The following is an 8,593-nucleotide window of genomic DNA, read 5'->3' on the forward strand; positions in this document are numbered from 1 at the left end:
CTTAAAATTTAAAAATGGTAATGTGAGAATTAGCTGACTTGCCCAGTCCACCTCCTGAGTCTGATAGGGGAATCCTTTCCACACGGGCAACAAACAGAGGCCTAGTTCACACCTCTGTATCTGTTGCTTGATTTATCTGTTCTTGATTAGTGTTTGATGACTGTCAGCTGTCACCTGGTCTGCCCAGGAGGGTGAGGTAGTAGACTGGACTGTGCCACTACAAACTGCAGCCAGGAAAATCACCTTTTTGGTTGTTCTTTATTATAAAGTGTATCCTGTAAGTAGAGTGTTAGCACAGCAGGGAATGGACTAATTTAGAACTTTTCTCCCTGGTGTATTAGGTTTCCACTTTCAGAAACCTATTCCGAACTTAAAAATAGGAAGCGTAATGCTGGTGGTCAACAAAAGAGATTTAAAGACTGTCTCAAAGCAAATCTTTAAAAATGTAGTATAAACACTAACAATTGGGAAACACTTGCCTGTGAGCGCTCCAATTGGAGAACAGCCTTTACCAAAGGCATCATGGGCTTTGAAGACACTCAAACTCAGGACGCAAGGGAGAAACGTGCTAAGAGGAAGGCACGCTTGGCAAATCCACACTGTGATCAACTCCTGCCCAGAAACCTATGTCCCCACTGTGGAAGGACGTGTGGATCTGGAATTGGCCTCCACAGTCATTTACGGACTCACTGTTGAGACCGTGTTCATGGAAGACAATCTTACTCAGCTACGAGTGATCGTCAAAGAAGAAGACCATTCTTCCATCTGCATTGCTGAGGTTGCACAGCCCATTATGCATCCTCAATCTGCTAGCTCTGGCCTGAATAGGTGATGTTTCTGTTGAAAAGCAGTGTGTTGTGGGGTGAAAGGAAAGTTCTTCATTGCTTAATAATGTCATAATTCACATGTCATAATTCACTTGATCCTGCAATCATGAAGTAATGAAGATGCATGTTATGAACCAACCCAGGGAGCTGAAGAAGCAAACTGCATTGCACTGGCTAAGAATGTGAGTATGGAAGTCCCCAGTTGAACTCTTACCTAACCCAATTGGTGGGCGGAGCAAGCTTTTATCAGCCTAAGCTGCTCATCTGCAGCGTGATACTGGTCGTATCAGGATTATTGATTTACTCTGAACTGTCAAAGTACTGTGTACATGTCAGAGATCGGTGTGTCTTAGATCATTGAAATAAGTGGGGTTGAGCACATAATGCTCTGTTGGAATATTCCCACTATGGATGAGGTTCCCACTGAGAACAGGTATACTTATGAAGTGTGGAAATGACAAACATGGGTTTGTGGATGCAAATGCTTTTCATAACCATTCTTTGGGCAGCTGGGTTTGGTCTTGATTCCCTCAAGGCTATGCTTGAGGTGAAACCTGGACTTGTCGCAGAGTAGAGTATGAGGTTTCTCTGAGCTACTAGTTCTCATATTGTCTAGGTGTTGACAATGTAAGTGTTTAAGTGCTTCTTGCTGTGTATCTGTCGTTGCAGAAGTTGTCGTTAAGGAGCAAACTGAATCACCTTCACAGCCCAGCACTCCTAAGCCACGAACGAAGAAATTCCCCAAGCCCAAACGCTGAAGAGGAGGGTGATCTCCAGAAGGCATTTGGCTCCTGCTTGTAGCTGGCACTGGACACAGATGGAGGGTTGTGCATTAGTGGCTACTTGGAATTCTCCCAGCTCTGTTAAACTATTGGTTCAGTACATGGAAAGGAGTTAACTCAACCAAGTGGGATTGATTCCCAGTTTCTGTTATTTATGTAGAACATATTCAAGGTCTAGGTTGGAGTTGCCCTGATATTTCACTGTATTTACCTATACAGGTTGAATTTAAGAATAACTCAATAGGAAATATTTGGGGGTTTTGTTTGAACTCCCCTCCCCCAAAAAAGAACACTCGATCCGTCTTAGGAGTTTTTCACTAGTAGATGCATTGGGAGTGTCTTAGACCAGAGGCTTTAGTATCCGGTAATTACTTGGCACAGGGCGCGGGTGGCGCTGTGGGTTAAACCACTGAGCCTAGGGCTTGCCCATCGAAAGGTCGGCGGTTTGAATCCATGCGACGGGGTGAGCTCCCATTGCTTGGTCCCTCCTCCTGCCCACCTAGCAGTTCGAAAGCACGTCAAAGTGCAAGTAGATAAATAGGTACCGCTCTGGCAGGAAGGTAAACGGTGTTTCCGTGCGCTGCTCTGGTTCACCAGAAGTGGCTTAGTCATGCTGGCCACATGACCCAGAAGCTGTACACCGGCTCTCTTGGCCAATAAAACGAGATTAGTGCCGCAACCCCAGAGTCGTCCGCGACTGGACCTAATGGTCAGGGGTCCCTTTACCTTTACCTTTAATAACTTGGCATGATTCCCTTCCCTCAAGTTCTCTAGTACTCTAGTACTAAAGGTAAAGGTAGAGGGACCCCTGACCATTAGGTCCAGTCGTGACCGACTCTGGGGTTGCGGCGCTCATCTCGCTTTATTGGCTGAGGGAACCGGCCCACAGTGCCACCCGCATCCCTTAGTACAGTCATACCTTGGGTTAAATATGCTTCGGGATGAATGTTTTTCGGTTGCGCTCTGTGGCGACCCATAAGTAACGGAAAGCATTACTTCCGGGTTTCGCCGCATGCGCAGACGCTCAAAATGACGTGGCGCACATGCGCGGAAGCAGTGAATCGCGACCTGTGCACATGCGGGTTGCGTTCGCTTCAGGATGTGAACGGGGCTCCGGAATGGGTCCCGTTCGCATCCAGAGGTACCACTGTAGTTCTCTTTGTTTATGTAAGGTAGGAGACTTAGAAGCAGCACTTCCAAATGTCTCCCAAGCATAGCACAAGGTGAATGAACAAGCCCCGCCTTCCAAAGAGCAGGGAGGGATAGTTCCCTAATCTCATGCAGGTATTGAAGTTGACAGAAGCAGTGAGAGACTTCCACTGTTCCTGGCTACTCATAAAGCCTGAAGTAAACAGAAAGAAGGCTCGTCTAGCTGTGGAATCTTCTGCAAAGTGCAGGCTATTCACTCACATCACACCATGCTTTGGAGACACTTAGAACCAGCCAGATGGAATCTAACTGCTTCTGAGACGCTCTTACCTTGTCACAAGATGCGATCCTGATTTATTACTTTACCCAGATCCTGTACCTGTGCTGGAGGACTCAGGGAAGAGGAAGGTCCTACAGTTTTTCCTCAAACTTGGGTTCCCAGCTGTTGTTGGACTACAACTCCCATCAGCTAGCAGGACCAACGGTCAGGGATGATGGGACTTGGTAGTCCCTATTATGAAGCGAGAGACTCCCTCACAACTTCCAAGTTCTCTGTGGGAGGGAGGGTCACGGCTGCTGTCCTTTTTCACAAGTCATCAGGAAGAGATTGGTGGTTGCTAATGGCACTTGTGAAACCCTGATCCTTTGTGAATGGAAGGTGACTTACCAAATATTTTAGACTGATCTGGTATCAGTACTTTTTCTGTCCCAACACTGCATCTGTTCTACAGCCTTTTCTGAAGAAATGTGTCTTCATAGGGGAACATATTTTGCCCCTTTGTTGAACCGTCTTCTGCCTCATTGCCACCCCATTCTTCCTTCAGGGGGAAATAAGAGCTAGCATGGTATTTTGAACAGGAAAGCAGAGTAAGCCAAAGTTTGGCTGCGCACACCTGTTCATGGCATTGTAAAATCATGGCCAAAAGCCGCCATCTAGCAGAAATGAGCAGAAATGCAGCTTGATTTATTTAAGCACGTTCCACTTTCCTTTCTGCAGAGAACGTAGGAAGCTGCTTTGTATAATTGGTTCATCTGACCGGTGCCAGATCTAGATCGGTGCAGGCAGTTTCCCGACACAGGGCATTGAACTGAATGGTTGCAAAATAGCAATGTTACTAAGACCTGTATTTATTTGGTTGCCTACTCACAGTTAAGCCCTGGTCAGACAGGCGATTGAGTTGCCACAACTGTGACATAGTGCACTTGAGAGCATGCGCAGAACAGAAGGCGAGGGAGGGGAGAGAAATACTGGAGGAGGCACTAAATTTTGTTTTTGCTCAGCACATCATACCAAATTCTGCCCCTGATCTGACACAGCATTCTCTATTTTCAGTGGCAACAGCTCTCTAGATCACAAGCAGAAGTGTCTTCTGTTCCCTGTTCCCCAAGATCCTTTTAATTGGAAATGCATGAAATGGCTGCACCACTGAGCTATAGGTGCTCCATGTGCTGCTCAGTTGGAGACTTCATTTAAAATGAGATTAATATAGATGCTGGAGGAAATGCAACATCACTGAGGCTGGAGTGCTTTTCCTCCCAAACTGCTTTGGTTGCTGTAGCTTTAATCCTGCCCCAAAAGCTGGGCAACTGCAATGAAGGCAAGCGAGGGACCATGGTGGTAGTCAGAGATGAAGGAGCCTTGCAATAATAAAAAATTAAAATATTATTATTATTATTATTATTATTATTATTATTATTATTTATACCCCACCCATCTGGCTGGGTTTCCCCAGCCACTCTGGGTGGCTTCCAACAAAATATTAAAATACAATAGTGCATCACTCATTAAAAGCTTCCCTAAACAGGGCTGCCTTCAGATGTCTTCTAAAAGGAAATATATAGGAAATTATAGGAAATAATGCCTGTTTGCTTATTTTAGAAATGTTTTTTAATACCAGAGGCCAGTGCCGGAGAAAGGAAGCACACTCCACCCACTAAAATTGTTAAAGGAAGAAAGGAAATTTGCACATTCAGATTTTATTTATTTATTTTATTATTATTATTATTATTATTATTATTATTATTATTATTATTATTACCATAAAAAATATAATAGGCTGCTTTTCAGCCCAGAGTCTCCAAGGGTGATGTTAACAAAGTTCACATAATATCAGAGCACGTAAAAACCAGAAAAATACTAAAACAAGTAGCAGTGAGGCTGACAAGAAGAACAGGAGACAAAATTTACCGTTCTAAAAGCTCTTAGCAAGAGCTGATCAAGTAAGAAGGTTCCACCTGGCCCTGAATATACCTCGGATTTAGCACACGTTAGATGAATTTGTTGACTAGCTTGAGTTTCTTCTTTTGCAGAATTTGCCATTTTGTGTTCAAAGTTTTTCTTTCGTTTTGATGGGAACAACAGAACAGAACAAGGGCTAAGCTCAAGTTGTGTTTGTGAGGAAGCCCCACTCCGGTCTTCCTGTGTTTTCCTTGCGCTCGGAAGAAACCACCCATTTGTTTTTTTGCTCCTTCCACTAAATCGTCTCTCCTGAGTCTGAGACTCTTGGGCTGCTGATGGAACTGCCAGCCTGCATTGTCCAGGCCCAGCCCAATCCTTGTCCCTCTGCTGAAAGAGGCACAGATGGTGTCCACCTCTGTTGGCTTTAATGATAGACGGAAGGGAGGGCTACTCCCTGAGCCAATTAACAATTAAAGCAAACAGACAGCAAAGAGCTTTCGCAGCAAGTTCCCAAACTTCGTTTGTGCTGTGCTGCTCACTTTCACTCTGTGAACTGCCTCAGGCAGGACACACCATTTTCAGGCCCAAGGAGGTGGGGGGCCTTAAGCTTCTTGCTCTCCACCACCAAAAGTTCTTATCTTCGTATCTTGCAATATACCTGCCTTTCGAAATAGGGACAAGGAATGGAATGACTAGAGAACAGGAACGCCCAAAGGGTGAGCTTATTACCCTGCCCTTAATCCAAGATGTTAAAAGGAAGCATGCATTAACTTTCTCCGTCCCTGTTGTTGTTGTTTATTCATTTAGTTGTGTCTGACTCTTCGTGACCCCCTGGACCAGAGCACGCCAGGCCCTCCTGTCTTCCACTGCCTCCCACAGTTTGGTCAGACTCATGCTGGTAGCTTCAAGAACACTTATCCAACCATCTCGTCCTCTGTCGTCCCCTTCTTCTTGTGCCCTCCATCTTTCCCAACATCAGGGTCTTTTCTAGGGAGTCTTCTCTTCTCATGAAGTGGCCAAAGTATTGGAGCCTCAGCTTCACGATCTGTCCTTCCAGTGAGCACTCAGGGCTGATTTCCTTCAGAATGGAGAGGTTTGATCTTCTTGCAGTCCATGGGACTCTCAAGAGTCTCCTCCAGCACCATAATTCAAAAGCATCAATTCCTTGGCAATCAGCCTTCTTTATGGTCCAGCTCTCACTTCCATACATCACTACTGGGAAAACCATAGCTTTTACTATATGGACCTTTGTTGGCAAGGTGATGTCTCTGCTGAGCAATTATGACTGGTTCAGGGCCACCCAGTGAGCTTTTCAGCAGAATAATAATTTGAACTCGGTATTGGATCTTAACTGGGAATAATATCACATGGGGGTGGTTAGACACCTAGCAAGCTTTGACTGTGCATCTAAAATACAATGTGGAAAGAAACAAATACAGTGGTGCCTCGCAAGACGAAAAGAATCCGTTCCGCGATTCTCTTCGTCTAGCGGTTTTTTCATCTTGCGAAGCAAGCCCATTGACGGCTTAGCGGATTAGCGCTATTAGCGGCTTAGCGGCTTTTAGCGGCTTTTAGCGGCTTTTAGCGGTTTATTGGCTTAGCGGATCAGCTGATAAGCAGCTTAGCGGCTTAGAAAAAGGGGGGGAAGGAAAAAAAATCTGCAGGAACTCGCAAGACATTTTCGTCTTGCGAAGCAAGCCCATAGGGAAATTCGTTTTGCGAAGCGCCTCCAAAACGGAAAACCCTTTCGTCTAGTGGGTTTTCCGTCTTGCGAGGCGTTCGTCTTGCGGGGCACCACTGTACACATTTGAAAAAACTGGGCTGGGCTGCAATTCCCTGTTTTATACACTTGGTGGCAAAGCAGCCGCCCTCATCATATGTAGCCCAGCTGCTGACCTCTTAGTTCAGCCGTTTAAAAGTTTAAGGTAAAGGTAAAGGTACCCCTGCCCGTACAGGCCAGTCTTGACAGACTCTGGGGTTGTGCGCCCATCTCACTTAAGAGGCCAGGGGCCAGCGCTGTCCGGAGACACTTCCGGGTCACGTGGCCAGCGTGACATCGCTGCTCTGGCGAGCCAGAGCCGCACATGGAAACGCCGTTTTCCTTCCCGCTGGTAAGCGGTCCCTATTTATCTACTTGCACCCGGAGGTGCTTTCGAACTGCTAGGTTGGCAGGCGCTGGGACCGAGCAGCGGGAGCGCACCCCGCCACAGGGATTCGAACCGCCGACCTTTCGATCGGCAAGCCCTAGGCGCTGAGGCTTTAACCCACAGCGCCACCTGCGTCCCTGTTTAAAAGTTTAAGCAGATTTAATTACAGGGGGCCCAATAGAGGATCAACCATGACTACATCAGCTACAGTTTGAAATGCAGATTCTGCAGATTCTTCTGCTGAATTGCTGTAGTCGAGTGGCAAAATGTTTTCAGACCAAAGGCCACATTGCCTCATAAGCAGTCTCCAAGGGGCCGCATTCTCGTAGTGAATGGGGCCCAGGGCAAATGCGGGCAGAGCAACAGCTACAGATTTTACCTTCATTCAGCAGGCAGTTCCTACACAGACTAACATCCCCTCTCTCACCCTCCATCCAGGTGAGTTCAAGGGCACATTTCAGCCAGGCAAAAACACTTCAGGAGGGTGCAAAGCAGGCGGGTACGAATTGTGGACTAGGCAATGGGTTGCAGCCTGAGGAGCTGGACAGAGAGGCCTAGATGCTGCACCTGGTTTAGTCCTACAACATTGGAGAATCCTTCGCCTTAGGAGCCTCTGGGTTGCTGGCGATATCTGAAGAGCGGTTGCAGCCTGTGGATTTCATGTTGTCTATTGATGAAGGATTCATGAGGTCAAGGGGGAAAGGAAGAATAAAGGTGGACGGCTTCTCGGCAGACAGGCTTTGCAGCATGTGAAGGTAGCGGAGCTGGAGGGCGGCTGGTGTGTGGGAAAGCACCTCTGCTGCCACCTTCAGCGATTCGGAAGCAGCCTTTTCTCCTTCAGCAGCTATGACCTAGAACACAAGGTATTTAGATGATCTTCCTTTGGGGCAGGAGGCAACGAAGGTTTACTCAGAGTAGACCCCTTGGTATCAATGGGACTAACTTTGATGGGTTCAAGAATCTCAATAGGTCTGCCCTGAGTAAAACTTTGTTGAGTACCGCCTGTGGTTCCTTCCATAATGGTGCCCTTCAGTGTTGTAGAAGCAACGCTGTTTGTCAGCTAACGAAAACAGGTTCTGCACAGCACATAAAATAGTGCTACATTGAATGCTCACCCTCGAGGCCAAAAACCACCTCTAATGTTTCCTCAGAAGCAAGTTCAACTGAGTAAAAGCCCTCCAGTGTTAATTAGATACTACTTATGTGCAGGTTCTGGGTGTTTGTTTCTTCCTGAGGTAATTTCCTCTTATTGGTCAGCATTTGTTCCTATACGGAGGAGGGCAGGGATAAGTGATTTTTTTTCCTTTTTTAGTAAAATAGCACTGTTTTCCTATAAAAAAATAATAAAATGGGGGGGGGGGATATTGAAAAGAAACTTGTAATTAATTCCTACCACAGGGGAACAACTGGCTTATAAGGGGAAGCACCCAGACAATATCTCATTCAAGTGGCAGCCCATACTCCCCTGTCAATGGATTTGGATGTTCCCAATCTCTGGATAATCCATTA

At 46.3% G+C, this 8,593-nt stretch overlaps 2 long non-coding RNA genes across 3 annotated transcripts; both read left to right on the forward strand.

Annotated features, from left to right (window-relative positions):
- The first annotated feature begins 749 nt into the window (after nt 1-749).
- Nucleotides 750-1,744, forward strand: LOC307219012. Of its 2 annotated transcripts, none has more exons than XR_013840255.1 (2): nt 750-1,009; nt 1,497-1,744. It is a non-coding gene; the product is annotated as an uncharacterized lncRNA (long non-coding RNA). The 2 variants fall into 2 exon arrangements; XR_013840256.1 differs by lacking the exon at nt 750-1,009 and adding an exon at nt 1,017-1,260.
- Nucleotides 1,745-6,761: 5,017 nt separating this feature from the next.
- Nucleotides 6,762-8,292, forward strand: LOC307219238. The gene is made up of 2 exons (XR_013840342.1): nt 6,762-6,862; nt 7,239-8,292. It is a non-coding gene; the product is annotated as an uncharacterized lncRNA (long non-coding RNA).
- The last annotated feature ends 301 nt before the right edge of the window (nt 8,293-8,593 follow it).

This window comes from Podarcis cretensis (genome assembly GCF_951804945.1).
Source record: "Podarcis cretensis genome assembly, chromosome: 6".
In the NCBI taxonomy this organism is placed as follows: domain Eukaryota; kingdom Metazoa; phylum Chordata; class Lepidosauria; order Squamata; family Lacertidae; genus Podarcis; species Podarcis cretensis.